Raw genomic sequence first — 16,074 nt, 5'->3', positions numbered from 1 at the left:
CAAGTATCTTCTGAATTCAAATCCTGTTTGGTTTCACTGTGGCTTTGCGATCTCGGGCCTGTCACACCTTGATTGTGTGTCTAACTACTCAAAAGCCAAGTGATGGGATGAGCAGAGGTATGTAGCCTTCCACTGGGAAGCGCTGGGTTTGGACCTCACCTTCCTTCTCTGAAAAGTGAGTGGGTTGGCCTGGGTGGTCTTTACGGTCTCTTCTGGCTCTAACGTGCTACACTTTTAGGATTTTAATTCCTGGGTGACATTTGGCTAAGCAGAAGACACCGGCTGAGAGACCAGCTTATTAAAGAACATCTCTCTAGGGACGCCTGGAGTGAGCGCTGACCTGGGAGTCTGAAGATTGTGCCTTTAGAGCTTCTGCATCACGAAGTAGCTGGTGACGGTGGGCAGTCACTTAGCTTCTCTGGGACTTACTTTCCTTACATGTGGATGCTAAGAAAGGATAAGGTTAGATGATTTATTGAAGATCTTCTGGCTCTTAATTCTAGTTGTCAGACTTAGAAATGGTGTGTTAATAATTGCTAGGTAAAGAGCTCTGATCTTGGAGTCAGTTTATGGCTTCCAATCCAAGCTCTGCCACTCACCAGCTGTAATCTTGACTTCAGTTTCCTTTTTTTGTTAAATGGGGATGTTTGCTCTGTGGACTTCACAGGGCTCTTGTGACGATTACGTGTGTGAGAGAACTTGTTAACCTTTAAAGTGCTGTGTACATTTCACGAGGTTTTAGTTACTGCTTAGGACGGTGGTCAGCCGAGGTAAATCTTCACGGTGTTACTGGGGGAGGAGTCTGGCTCTGCAGTGAAGACGGAAGCCTACTCTGAGTTCTCCCCTTAGGCTGGGCGTCAGCAGTTCTGGGAGCACGGGGTCCTTGGCGTAGCTTTGGGGTGGGTTGTGTATTTATACAGAAATCGGGAAGTCAACAGGAAATAGGCTATAGCGCAGCAAGGAGAGTGGCCTGCAGTGAGGACGAAGTAGTGTGGTGGGTGGAGGTCACAGGTCACTTTTTGGGGGGTGGGGTGGAGAAGAGGAGAATGGCAAACTGTTTAAAAAATACACATGTGTAGAAAATAGTAGAACTGTGAGGCTCTCTTATGTTGGATTTTAGGAAATTCCTATTTTCTTTATTCTATGTATTTTCTATATTTTCTATAATGAACATGTATTTCTTGAATCAGAAAAATAAAAAAAAATTTTCTTTAAAAATTGGAAGAGATCCATTTTTACAGATGGGGGTTCATCTTTTTTTCTGCTTAACTTTTAATTCTCATTTGGTTAAAGAAATAAAAAGTTTTGAAATTAGGATATGTGTTGTCTTCCAAATCAATGTTAGATTTCTATGCCTTTCACCTGTTTGTTTTCATAGCTTGAAGGGGCTGAAATGTGGAAATAGCCTATTTAAGTTCTTTGGCCACATTATAAAACACAGTTGGAGTTTTATCTGGTTTAAAAAAGTTTTAAGTACATCAATGTACTAAAAAATTACTGTGCCCCTAAATCTGTTTTATCACCTCTATTTCATTTAAAAAAACATTTCAAAAATAGGTTATCATTGACCTATAAGACCTACTTCCAGGAATTCATCTGAAGGCAACAACTGGACAAGCACATGAAGATAGAGGAAAGTTCATCACAGAGTGTTTTATGGAATAGAAAAAATGTGAGCCAATTTAGACATACAGAAATAGAGGACTGGCTTATAAGTCATGCAATCATTAATGGGAACATAGATATATATTTAACATGCAAATATACTCAGCACCCCTCATTAAGTTAAAAGCCTGTTAACAAATCTCTCTCTCTCTCTCTCTCTCTCTCTCTCTCTCTCTCTCTCTCTCTCTCACATATATATACAGAAATCCCAGTTTCTGTTCAAAGAAAGGGGTGTACATATCCTCATAGACAAACATGTGAGAAGAGATATCTGTTGATAGTTGTTGACTTTAGATAGTGGGATTCTGGACTTTCCCCCTGAATTATTTTCTCATGTTTCTACAGTAAATATGTATTACTTGTTAACTTATTAAAGGTGAAAATAACTTTTTACCGTTGAAAATAATTTTGTTAACTAGGTGGGATAGACCCAGGTTGTATGACAAAGCATTTATTCAGTAATAAAATAAATGTCATTTAGTATATGAAAAGGCTTTCCTAGGTTCATTCTCAGTTGGACATATACTAGGATACTTTTAATCCATGAGGAGATTAATTTGAAACACTTGAAATTAATTTTTGTTATTATGTTAATGATTAATTTCTATTAATTAGCATATGAACCAGCATATGTCTCTTGATTCTTCAACACCTCAGGTTCTTTTTCGTTAAAATAGGGCTGAGATCCCATTAGCAAGTATATTGTGAGGATACTGTGGTGAACAGGTCCTGTGATTGCGTGTGGAAAGCACTGTGGGTGTGGGCGGATGCGTGGGCTACATAAATACCAGCTACTGAAATTATTCCTCGCTAATCAGTAATCATAGTACTCACCGAGTACTTATGTGGCTGTTAGTACCTACCTAGTAAGGTGTGCACCAAATGAGATTACGGGGAGGAGCCTACACAAGGCTGGCGGATGGAATCCATAACCTGCGCACTGCTGTGGGGAAATGGCGTCTAACGGGGACCAGCATCTCCTGTGCTCTGGGTGTTCAAGGTCAGGGCGGTCCCTGAGGATGACCAGGAAGAGCAGTCTCCTCCACGTGGAGGTGGTTCTGAGCTCGCCTTGAGGCTGGGGAGGCTGAGGCGGAACAAACAGAAGGATTAGCGCCATGACTACAATGGTGGTGGTGGGAAAGCGTGGGTGTCTCCCAGGCCAGTGGGCTGGGCCCACGTGGGTGTTCCATCGGAGTAAACCCAGCGCCAGCCGGTGGAGGACATAAAAGACGGACAAAGGAGTACAGACTTGGTAGAAGACATAGGAGTCCCATCCCAAGACCCCTTCTCTCTCAGAAGGTGACCCAGAACTTTCCACAGCTGAGCTGACAAACACCTGGATCTGCCCCCACCCTTTTCTCCTTTGTCAGCGAAAGCATCTGTCTACTTCTGTGTGTGTGTGTGTGTGTGTGTGAGAGAGAGAAAATGCCTCCCTTTTGGGCCGTTTTAACTTTTTTAAAGTGCACATTGTTGTGTAACCATCACCACTATTTCAAAATGTTTTTATCACCCCAAACACAAACTTTGTACCCATTAAGCAATAAATCCTCAGGCCTTCCTCCCATTAGTCCCTAAGTGACCCCGATTCACTTCCTGGCCCTGTGATCTGACTGCTCTGGTGCCTCATGTAAGTGGAATTGCGCAGTATTTGTCGTTTTCTGTCTGGCTAATTTCACTTAATGTTTTCAGGGTTCATCCATGTTGTAGTATATGTCAGAACCTCATTTCTTTTTATGGCTCAATATTCCATTGCATGGATATACCACTAAGTTGTCCTTTTGAAGTGAAATGAATTGAAATGGCAAGAGTAGAGGGTAGTCTTTCCTTTTTTAAAAAATTGCCTTATTTGAAAAATTAAAATTTGCCAACCTTACCTTTGTTCCTGGAAAGTGTTTTGAATCTTTACATATCAATCAAAGCGAAGGCTATGAGTCACGTTGCATCTTTTGTAGTGTTCTAGTCCCTTCTGGCACCATCACAAATGATTTGTAACATGGGTTCCTTTAGGCTCAAAGGATGCTTGCTGACAGCTGTCTTTTTCTCCTCATGCATATCTCTGGCTAACATGAAATTTTCCATCAAGAAAAATACCTATTTATTATTTCTTGGCACTAGAGCTTTCCAAGGAAGTGAAAGGATGCTCTCCTGATGTGATGCAATGGCAAGCCAGAAATGTGGACAAAGGTATACTCTACAGACACACACAGGGAGCTATGGGAAGCAGTGAGATGAGGGGACTAGTTAGGTCAGGCAGTGAGTCGTCAGGCCCCAAAGCGTGCTGGGCTCTGCAGTGCTCCTAGCTGCAGGCCTGGACCATGGGGCTTTTATTTATGAGGCCAGGGCTCTCAAATGGAAGCGAGGGCAAAATGGGAAGCTTGCAGTGTTCCACGTCTGTGCATATGAAAATGTGGGGATCAGGCAGGTGATGTCTGAGAGCTTTAGTCACTCAGGTCTCCCTGCAGCAACTACTAGCTTTTTATATTTTTAATGATTTTCCTAAAGTGGGTCCTAAATCTCCGTCCCCACTGCTGAAAGTCCTTGCAGTTCCTGTCTCTGGAGGCTGGGATGAATGAGCACTGGAAGAGCCGTGTGTGTTTAGCAGAGAGTACACAGTGCACTGTTTATAATCACTGCTGGAAAGGAGACTCGCCACCACCACAGTCCTGGATCACGGGAAAAGACCCTGCTGAATTGGGATAATGCAATATTGCAGATGTGGCTTAGGATTAGAGAAGCAGTAGAAATAGACGAAGCAGTGAAAGGGGAAGAGTGTTTTCATAGGAAAATTGCAGGAGATGTGCAGGAAGTCTCCTTAGAGCTCATGTAGTCGAAGCCCAGGACTCAAAGCTCTGAGAAGGTAAACATCGTCATTAGGTCACAGGGGTACCTCTTCCTGACTCTAGTCCAGAGCCTTTTCTTCTGCAGCAAAGGAAGAGGCTAGTGGGAGTGACAGGTGGAAAGAGTAGTGAGGTTGGTTGTGGTCTGTTGTGTACTGAAAACATACTCAAAGGCCCCACTAAGAGGGTAAGTTTACCTGGACTACAACAGGGTAAGGAAGACACATTTTATGTATCTCAGTATTGATGCTGTGTTTCCTCTGATAGAAGAAATTACCAGGGAATTTATTTTCTCTATCAGTGTGGAGTCAGCGTAAGGGCGTGTACATTCTCTTTCCCGTCTGCTCACATGACATGATATTTATAACTCAACTTAGTGCCTTACTTCCCTCTCGGCACTTTGTTGAACTCGACTCTATGTAATGACACCATTCTTGGCTCATTCAGACTCTAGAGGAACCCAGTAGAAATTATTGATTATCATTCCAAGTTGTCTGAAGATACCTGGATCTATGGGATTGAGGAAATGGCATAATAAAGAGAAATGAGTCAACTGTCTAATTGTTCCTTCACTTCGTCTCTATTGCATCGTGTATGTGGCTTGGGGAAGGCTCTCTGTTTTTATCAAGGTGAGAGCCTGGCAGGGGGAGGGAGAAATGGGGAAAGAAAAGCAAGCCCACATTTACTGAGTGTCAACTGTATGCCTGGCTCTCTCTATAGGCTGGTGACTGGATCTTTGCAGTAGCCTGACAGAGTTGTTTTTATTCCGTAGATGAGGATGCTAGGCTCAGAGAATCACGCACGTGGTTCTGAGGCATGGGACTTCATAACAGTGTCTTCCCTCAGCAGGGATGTTCACGGACAAACACACTTACACCTGCTTGTCACAGCTATTCGAGAATCCTGTTGAAGTATGATTGTATAGCTAGGATATTTCATCGTTCTTTTCCCCACACCTTTTAAGGGTCTGAGGGGGGCTTTCTCCGCCTTCTAAGTGGTGCCTCCAGCATCTTCGCCCTGTACTTTGGCTTCCTTTCCGTCCTTGCATTAGCACCACCTGACATATACTTACTTATATGTTGACTGTCTGTTTCTTTTACTAGAAGGTAAGCTTCATGAAATGTGGACGTAAGCTTCGTGAGATCAGGAACTTTGTTCTGTCCGGCTCCTAAAAGAATGCCTGGCACATAGTTGGCTGAAATCACTAAATATTTGATGGATTTGTTAGTGCTAGAAGCTTCCTAAGATTTGGCAGCTCAGATGTCAGTGTGGGTCTCAAGTAAAGAAAAAAATCAAAATCAAAAGGGAGATTATTCACAAAAAGAGAAATGTAAAAAAAAAAGGCATAGAGCCCCTCTCCCTCCAAAGTTTTCAGTCCAGTGCACAGGATACCATTCCTGTGTTTTACATGTGAAAATATGTGATGTGCCATCTCCTTCACCCAACAGTTATACTAAAAAGGGAATTAAAAATCAGAATCAAAGATGCAACCGCTTTCCCATTTAAGCAGCTGTCCAAAAAGAGCCCAGTGACAGCTTTCCTGTACCACCTCTGTTCTGCTACCTGTGCCTGATTTATGATATTTTGGGGAAACACAGCTAAAGGGAAGTTAAAACCGAGGTAGCTGTGCTTCCAATTGCTTCTCGTGTTCTGAGCGTGGCTGAAGTGACCAGTAGGGCACAAATACGGGGTGCTGTCCCTGTGGCTAGATTCTGTGGGAGGGTGCTATTCACGCGCAAGGGCTTTCCGCTACGCGTAGTGCCATGGACAGTGGCACCCAAGGCCCACCTGGGAGCCTGCTTTTGACACGCCTACCTTCACGGCGTGAGGGCTGAGAGCAAGAGAGCCATAGGACACCTGGGCACTCTTCACTGGAGTCCCCTTGGCCGCTGTGGCTTGGTGGTAACACGGGGCTGACAGTGGGTGAGGTCCGTCTCTCCAAGGGCAGGGCTCAGCCTTGGTGTGGCGGTTGGAGGCCCCGAGAAAATCGGGCCACACCAGGACTCAGGGGAGCCCGTGCCAAACCATTTACAGCATGACTCTCCCCAGTCCCCTCAGGCTGTTGGGTCACAGAACCTGTTTCCTATCCTCCAGGGGGATTCTAATAATATCCAGAGGACATGCCTGGGACCCAAGAAGAATCCTCTCTCAAAGTCTCCTTTGGGGGTAAATCCGAGCTTTGGGTAAAATTCTCAGTGCATAAGGATGAGTGAGTACAAATTCTCTTCACACAGTTTGGGGCCCTATAAAAAGCGTTTGCATAGTTAAGGCAACAGAACCTAACATTCAAGAACCACTCATACCTTCACCAAATGTTTACTGAGTATCTCTCATGGGCCTGACATTCTTCTAGATGCTTAGACCAGTGAACAAAAAAGACAAAGATCCCTGCCTTCATGGACCACCTCTCAGAGAATAAAAATTTCTGAAGGAAATAAAATTTAAACAGCATCTGCTCTGTTGTTCTTTTTTAAAAAAAGAAAACACCAAAAAACCCAAAACCCTATGAAAAAGGATTTGAGTCATACGAAGATACCCTCAGGAAACATTCCACAAATGCACAAGGAGATAAGTCACAGTGCTGTTCACTGAAACTCCTTCATGATGGGGAATATTGCAAACAACCTAAGTGTCTCTAGAGAAAAGGGTGGATGAATGTGGTTTATTGTAGAGCACTCAAGCATAGTGGGTCAGTTCGTAGCTCTGGAGCCAGGAGCCTGGTTTTAATCCAGCATGTACCACTCACTCGTCTCCCCCCACCCCCAGCTTTATTGAGATATAACATTGTGTAAGTTTAAGGTGTACAATATGTTGATTTGATACACTTACATATTGTAAAATGTTTACCATCATAGCTTAGCTACCACCTCCGTTGTGTCACATATTACCATTTGTTTTCTGTGGAGAGAGCATTTGAGATCTACTCTCTTAGCAACTTGCAATTATATAATGCAGTGTTAATAGTCACCATGCTGTACATCAGATCCCCAGAACTTACCTGTCTTATAACTAGACATTTGTACCCTTTGACCAACATCTCCCCATTCACTTCCCCCCCAATCTCTAGTAACCACCATTCTACTCTGCTTCTATGAGTTCATTTTTTAAGATTCCACGTACAAGTGAGAGCATACAGTATTTGTCTTTCTCTGTCGGATTTACCTCACTTAGCACAATGCCATCAAGGTCCATCCATGTTTTCGCAAATGGCAGGATTCCTTCTTTTTCGTGGCTGAATATTATTCCATTACATATATTTACCACATCCTATGTATCCAGTCATCCATTGATGGACACGTAGGTTGTTTCCATACCTTGGCTACTGTAAGTAATGCTGCAGTGAACACAGGGGGTGCAGATATCTCTTCACGATCCTGTTCTCATTTTCTTTGGATAAACACCCAGAAATAGGACTGCTGGATCATACGTTAGTTCTATTTTTGAGAAACCTCCATCCTATTTTCTATAGTGGCTGCCCCAATTTATATTCCCACCAACAGTTCATGAGGATTCCCTTTTCTCCACATCCTCAGCAATACTTGTTATCTCTTGCTTTTTGATGATGGCCATTCTGACAGGTGTGAGGTGACATCTCATGGTGGCTTTGATTTGCGTTTCCCTGATGATTAACGATGTTGAGCATCTTTTCATGTAACTGTTGGCCATTTGTATGTCTTCCTTGGAAAAATGTCTGTTCAGATCCTCTGCCCATTTTTTAGTCGGATTAATCATATACATATTATATATATAATATATATATATATATATATATATATATATATATATATATATATAGCTATTGAGTTGTATGAGTTCTTTCTATATTTTGGATATTAACCCCTTATCAGCTATATGATTTGAAAATATTTTCTCCCTTTCATATGTTGCCTTTTCATTTTGTTGATTGTTTATTTTGCTATGCAGAAGCGTTTTAGTTTGCTGTAGTCCCACTTATTAATTTTTGCTTTTTTTGCTTGTGCTTTTAGTGTCATATCCAAAAAAAAAATTATTGCCAAGACCCATGTCAGGGAGCTTTTCCCTACATTTTCTTCTAGGAGTCTTATGGTTTCAGGTCTTATGTTTAAGTCTTTAATTCATTTAGAGTTATTTTTTGTGAGTGGTATAAGATGGGGTCCATTTTCACACTGCTGGTGGTTATCGAGTTTTCCCAACACCATTTATTAAAGAGACTGTCCTTCCTCCATTGAGTATTCTTGGTTCACTTGCCAAAATATTAGTTGACTGTATATGTGATGGTTTGTTTCTGGGCTCTCAGTTCTGTTCCATTGATCTATGTGTCTAGTTTCATGCCAGTACCATACTGTTCTGATTACTATAGCTTTGCAGTATAGTCTGAAATCAGGAAGTGTGATGTCTCCAGCTTTGTTCTTCTTTCTTAGGATTGCATTGTTTATTCAGGGTCTTTTGTAGTTTCGCATAAATTTTAGGATTGTTGTTCTATTTCTGTGAAAAATGCCATGGGAATTTTAATAGCAATTGCATTGAATCTCTAGATGGCTTAAGGTAGTATTGACATCTTAACAATATTATCTTCCAATCCACAAACATGAAATATCTTTCTGTTTGCTTGTGTCATCTTCAGTTTCTTTCATCAAAGTCTTGAAGTTTTCTGTGAACAGGTCTTTACCTCCTTGGTTAAATTTGTTCCTAAAAAATATTTTATTGCTTTTGACATGTTGTGAATGGGATTATTTTCTTTTTCAGATGTTTTGTTGTTAGTGTGTAGAAACGATTTCTGTACGTTGATTTTGTATCCATTCACTGGCTTTAATTTCTCATTTGTAACGTTCAGGTTACTAACTATTTACCTCACAGGTCTTTTTGAGCATTATATGAGAAATGTAAAGCCATTATGAGTGCTTAGAACACAATAAGCACTTAATAAATGTTAGCTGTGTTTATTATTGTGCTGATAATGGAGCTTAACATAGCAGCTGAAAGCAGTGGACTAAGTCCATCTATCAACATAAATGATCTAAGAAGATAATTTCCCTTCATTTATTTATTCAAAAATACTTCCTGAGTGGCTACCATGTTCCAGGCAGGGGTCTAGGTGCTTGGGAATAATCCATGAACAAAATAAAGATCCTGCCCTCGAGGACCTTAGGTGCCAGGGGTAGGGATATAAAATATAAGGACATTGTTTGTCATGTTAGGACGTGACACATATTGTGGGAAAGGGCACAAAGAAGTATAGTACAGGTGTTTGGGATTGCCAGAGTTAAGGTGGGGGGTTGGTTGAATTCTAAGACAACAAAACAAATATGAGAAAATGTTGACAATTAGCAGCTCTGGGCTGTGGGTATACTGGTGTTTGTTATATTATTGCCTTTGCATTTCTATTTAAGGTGTTTTCAAAAATCCCTCTTGATGCTACAAGGAATAAAAGAAACATGATAATATGGAGTTGGCTAAGAGGCAGAAAAAATTTTTAAGGAGCTAAATGAGATACATTTCTTTAAAAGAATCTAACATAAATGTTGGAATTTTAAAGACCATCAGAGATAAAGATGAGCAGAATCACAATGCAGAAAATCAGACAGCCACATAGAAGACAAATATGAGAATAAATATAACCAAATAAACCAGAATAAATATACCCAAGGCAACAATTACAGATATAATAGGACATATTTCTCAGTTGAGGCTCTAAACAAAAATGATAACAAAATAAATTCAATACCTACACATATCCTTGTAAGACTGTTAATTAGTTACCCCTACTTCCATAGTTCCTTTTTGTTACGTGTGGCAATGTGCCAACTATAACCTGTTTTCAAGGCTCCCTTGCTTCTCTCCCTGCTTGCTGTGCAGATTGTGGATGTGAAAGCGGGAGCAGCAGTGCCCCCTGTGCCCAATAGGCGGCGCAGGATGGAAGCATGAAGGACTGGAAGGCTGCGTGCTAAGAAAGATGGTAGACACACGTTTAATGTATACATGGGAAAAGAAGAAAGGAAAAAGGAAGAAGAACCCTGTTGACTTGCGTTCATGTGGTACCAGCCTTGAATTCTACCTCTGATTTTTCACACATAATTGTATGTGTGTGTACATATATGCCAAAAAAGTGTATATATGTTTTAAGAAAGGAAATAACTGTATTAGAATTGTAATAATATATACCGATAACAAAAGATGAAGACAAGTCATGTGTATAAATTTTTTGGCAGCCCCAGTATATAGATATAGATATACAGATATATATACACACACACCTCTCTATTTTTAATAAGCCACTGTGATCTGAGTTTTATGTTAAATGCAATTGACCCCACTTTTAACTGAAACAAATTTGAACTATAAGCATCTGTTAGGAAGGATTGTAATCCAGTAATTCTCATTCAGCCAAATTACTAATGTGTGAGTACAATGGAACAGCTTTCTCAGACCCATAAGATCTCACAAAGTATATAACACCCATGTACCTGACTCTGTACACCTGGGGAAAAATTCTGGCAGTGCCATATCTACGCTGTGTAAACGTGGGCCAGTTATTTACTCTCTTGAAATCTTACGTTGTTTTTTTTATTATTGTTAATCTAAAAACTAGAGAAAACATTATTTATTTTATAAAATTGTTCTAAAGGTTAAGGACAGTTAATATATGCCAAGCTCTTTGTTTAGTGCTTAAAATTCTTGGGAAAAAAAAAGAAAATTTATTGGAACGACCAACTCTAGCCTACCATAAGTAGAATCAAAGACATCAAGAAATGGACATCCTTTTAGCTGATATTGTTCAAAAACGTCTGTACAAGAAAATAAGAAAATAAAAGTATAAATTTTATAAAGGAAAGATTTGTAACTACTGAATATAATCAAGAAAATATTGGAAAAGAAGACAATGAAGAAGAACTTACACATGAAGTTTCATAGAACAAAATAGAAAGTTTAATAACAGGACTAATTATTTGTTATTTAGTATAGAATAAAAAGTATTTTAAAACAATGGGGAGTTGATGAGTTGTTCAGTCAATGGTTTCGGGATAATCACGTTTCCTTCCATGTGGACAAATAATCAAGTTAGATCCTTAACCAATGCCACGTGCCAAAATTAAATTTTCAATGGATTGGTGAGTAACATGTAATACAACATAGATGAGTTTACATAACCTTGGGGCAGGAAAGACTGTTGTAAATGTATCATCAAAGGCAGAAAGTAGAAAACAAAAGATAATACATGTGACTAGAAAACTTTCTAAAAATTTAGACTTAGGTTAGAGTTTGTTATAAACAAAATAAAAAAAAAGAATTGATGTACTCAATAAGAAATATGCATATTCAATAAGAAAGAGATAAACCTCTCAATAATGTTATATTAACAATCAGACAAAGGACACAGAAATGCAATTCATAAAAGAATCTCTCTAAATGACCAGCACACATAAGAAAAAATATTTAATCTTGCTGGTAATCAAAGAAGTTGGGGACAAACTAAATACCTAATCATAGAGCCTTGGTTAAGTAAATTATGGTACATCCATATGAATACCTATGTCATAATCATTAAAAGTAATGTCATAGAATAATGTTTCATGAGGTAGGAAATAATTGCTATGGAAATAAGTTTGGTGAAAAGTTGCTATACTCTACATTATGTTTCTGTTCTTATGTAATAAAACATCAGATGAAAAATTCCCTCTCTCTCTCTCTGTCTTCCCTCCTCCATCTACCTCCCTCCCTCCCCTCCTGGAAAGAAGATGACAATATTAATAATACTTATTTTTAGATGGGGGAATATAGGAACCTCCCCTTCTTTGTAGTTTTGGTTTCAAAATACTCTGCAGTGAGTAGTTCTTTGCTAATTAGAAAGGAAAAACAGTATTTTAAAGGTTTGTGTAGACAAAGACACAGGAGATTGCTTGAAGGGGTATCTCCTGGCCAAATGTGGGACAATTTGAGCATCATAAAGAATACCCGTGGTAAGGAGTATTAAAAGGGAAGGGGGAAAGAAAGCTTTTCTTTACAAGCCAATGCCACCTAGTAAATACAGAAGACATTACATAATGAGAAGAATCAATATTCTGCAATTCCCAATGTAATAATTGTCACGAAATTATCAGCAATGAGGTAAAGATCATTGAGGGAAAGTTTGTTGGCATCTCAGTTTCACCTCCTTCCCCTGTCCTTCCCACATTATGTGATATTACAATGGATAGAATGGCTGACACCACCTTTTAGCCAAGAGATTAAAACTTAGCACAATGGTGTACTGTCATTATGTGCAATCAGAAGCTGACAAACATCACCTCTGTAATTTCCTTCCAAAATATTTAACCTAGATTTAATCATGAGGAAACAATCAGACAAACCCAGAATGTGGGGCATTCTCAAGCCAACTGACCTGGACTCTTCAAAAATGGGAACCAAAGGGCATGAGGACAGTTCTAGATTAAAAGACACTGAAGAGACATCATAGCCAAGTGCAGTATTTGTACCTATGAATAGTGTTATTGGGACCATTGGGGAAATTAAAACATTTTAAATTAAAAAGTCTAACATCAACTGTTTTGAATTCATGTTAATTTTTCGATGTGAGAGAATGTTCTTAATCATAGGAGACACTTGACAAAGAATTTAGGAACAAAATGTCATGATGTCTGCAACTTATTTTCAAATAGTTAATCAAAAATACGTATGTGAGAGACAAAATAAATGACGCAAAATGTTAACAACTGGTGACTATAGATGAAGGGAAACCAGTATTAATTGTATTGCTTTTTAAACTCCTTTCTATAGGTTTGAACATTTTCTAAATACCGGGGGTGCACAAAAAACATACACATTTTAAGAGATGTTATCTATGTATTACTTTTCGAAGTTGAATTACGTAGCAATGTGTAGTATGACATTCACTCAAAAGATGGCATTAATCAAATGAATGCAAGCATCATTCATTGTATTACAATTTTAATACAGTTTTTCCCTTTCTTAAAATATGTATACTTTTTTTTGGCACTCTGTATAAATGTTTATGGGTGGAAAAGATTCAGGTGGAAATAGGAAGGAGAGGGGAAAGTACAGAATAGGGGACGTGGCAGCTAAACACAGCGTGTGGATCCTGTTGGGTTGTTGACGCAAACCAAGTGAAGGAATATGATTAGAGACAATCAGGGAAATTTGAACACTGACGGACTATTTGGTGAAATGAAGTAGAAGCAGGCGAAATAAGACTAGTCAGATGATGATGATTGGAAGCTAGGCCATGGGTGCGTGGGGAATGATTATTATTCTATCTACTTTTGCATGCTTGACAATTTCCAAAATGGAAAGCTGGGGGTACAACTCAAAATTTCTTAGTAATGTTGGACTTTGTGAGTGCGTGAGTGACTAATAGGTAGGTATCTAAATATGTTTCAATGGTTCTCTTTCTATTATTAAAGAATTACACAGAAGAATGATCAGTTGTCAAATCAAGGTTAGTACCTGAGTTTTTCCCATAGTAGTGATTTTAAGTGAATTTGGTGGTGAGCTGGGGAGGTGAAGTTTCTGTGGAAGTAATTGTCTTCTATTTTTTCCCTTTTATTTTCATTCTCTCAGTGTCCCCAATGCACGAGGCCCCTGACCACCATAAAGAAAGCTAGAGCTGGGGCATTGTCCCCACCACTTCTGAAGCAGATGGAGTGGTATTTATTCCTTCTACTTAAGTTTGAGAATCTCAAGATTGTCCGTTCACTCAGGTCTTTAATTTAGGCAGGAGAGCTTTTATTATCCTGCATATTCAAGATGCTATTTGTGGCTTCCAGTGCTGATTTAACATTCAGGTGAAGATAGAACACCACTTTGAATGAAGGAGTGATCATTCAGGGAGGACGCCCCCCCGCCCCCCTGCATTCGAGCTGTAAAGGTGAAAAACATATTTTATTTTTATGGGCTTGTTAGGACAACCATCTATGCTACAGTCAGATGTGTCTCAAGAGATGGCGAGTAGGTAGGCGGCCTAGCCCCACAGTGGTCCTGAGCAATTTAACTTTTACTCTAAGGTAAAATTTTGCAATCAAGTAGGTTTTTGTTGTGTTTTGTTTTTGTTTTCTAAAAGGGGATAGGATTCAAATAAGATATGAATTGGACAGACATGTGGATGTTTTGCTTTTTTAAAGGAAACATCAGATAGTACTCACTTCCAATAGATAATATAGGTCATAAAAAGGAAAACAAGAGTAGGAGATAAGACTATGCGTAGGAAAAGAAATAGTCAACTCTGAAAATGGTCAAAACCAAAAAAACGCCTGTTAGGAAAATGAATGAAACCAGAATTAGAAGGGATAGTAAATCTGGGATCAAAAAGAAAACAAAAATCTTGGAAACGATATCCTTAGTTACTTAGTACTCAAAAGGCAAGGAAAATAAGTTACACGCTATTATTTGACCTCTGAATGTAGTTTTCATTATGTACACGAGATAGTATTAATGACAGTAACTTAGAAAGTGTAAAAATGTTCATAAATGTGACATACCTGAAAATGCACTTAGTGCTGCCCTTAGACATTTTTCAAAGGTGTCTGTATAATGATTGTTTGCGTTCGAGGTTACAGTTTGGATTTAGGATTTGGGCTTTTCAGTTTGAGTATCTTTAAAGTCAAATAAAAGAATTTATCTGGAAACTGCGAATTTCTTTTATTAAATCCTCTTCATACTTTTCTTTCCTGCCATTTTCGGTAGCTCCGGTGATTTGAAACGGCCACATTTTCTTTGCCACCTGTCTTCCTACCCTTCATTGTGGGCAGGCAGTGACTCGCCTCGACCAGTAGAACCTGGTGGATGCCTGGCAGCCTCCACTCGCTCCCTCTGGGAATGACTGGAGAAGCCTGGGCCGGCCTCTTCGTGGGTGACAGCTCGCTGACAGCCGGCACCCGGACACCAGCGTGGGCAGGCCGCTGCACCAGGGGTGCCAGGCAGGACCAGCAGAGCCCGCCAGGGGAGCCCGACCCAAACGGCCGAGCCACAGAACAAGTTCATCCCCTGTCCTCCTCTCCTCACACAGATTTCCCAGGATCTGAGGGCGACCATCGTGAACCACTACTGTCATCTGTTCTCACCTTCAAGGGCCGCATTCCTCTGACCATCTGTGCTCACCTGACAGTTTTCCATGGTTGTCAGGCCTTACATTTTCCTGGTCACTCGTCTCTGGACATATTCCCGCTGGCCGAATTCCTCTTTCAATTCCTCTCACAAGTGAACAGTGTTGCAAATATGATTTGCCGTTTTTAACCGGTAGTGTCTTTGATCTTGTTTTCCCCTAAAGTCTCTTGCTCACAACACGCCCTGTAAGCAAGAGCTTTCTCCTCTTACCTCCTTCCCTAAGAGGCATTTTTCCCTCACCCCTCAAGGTCTAGGTCAAGCGCAGTCTCTTCTACAGTGCTTTCCGGGTCAGAACTCTCTCCGACCTCAGCTTCTGGGAGGGCTTCATGTGTCAGCTCTTTGCATCCCATGGTCAGCTCTTTGCATCGTGCCTTAGGCCAGCTGTGTGGGGGCTGGCTCCTTGTCTGGGCTGGTAACCCCTTGGAAGCAGCTACTTTATTTTATGCCTTAACAGTTCACATAGTACGTGGCACAC

General features: G+C 40.2%; 2 protein-coding genes and 1 non-coding gene across 15 annotated transcripts in view; all 3 read left to right on the top strand.

Moving 5' to 3' along the window:
• N4BP2L1 (NEDD4 binding protein 2 like 1) overlaps positions 1–16,074 on the top strand; it is a 31,604-nt gene that overhangs the window by 1,821 nt on the left and 13,709 nt on the right. The window lies entirely within an intron of this gene.
• The window catches only part of N4BP2L2 (NEDD4 binding protein 2 like 2), a 99,991-nt gene that overhangs the window by 81,924 nt on the left and 1,993 nt on the right, over positions 1–16,074 (top strand). The window contains exon 8 of one of the 2 annotated variants that reach the window (XM_074330094.1): positions 10,338–14,346. The exons of the other annotated variant lie outside the window; for it this stretch is intronic. The gene's annotated coding sequence lies outside the window, so the exon portion shown is untranslated. Of the gene's footprint in view, positions 1–10,337; positions 14,347–16,074 lie in introns of those variants that run through there. 2 annotated transcript variants of the gene reach the window in all.
• On the top strand, positions 5,973–6,102 carry LOC141571417 (small nucleolar RNA SNORA16B/SNORA16A family). Its single transcript, XR_012496160.1, has one exon. It is a non-coding gene; the product is annotated as a small nucleolar RNA SNORA16B/SNORA16A family (small nucleolar RNA).

Source organism: Rhinolophus sinicus, linkage group LG04, assembly GCF_036562045.2.
Source record: "Rhinolophus sinicus isolate RSC01 linkage group LG04, ASM3656204v1, whole genome shotgun sequence".
Classification (NCBI taxonomy): domain Eukaryota; kingdom Metazoa; phylum Chordata; class Mammalia; order Chiroptera; family Rhinolophidae; genus Rhinolophus; species Rhinolophus sinicus.
This window is presented reverse-complemented; position numbering and strand designations above follow the sequence as displayed.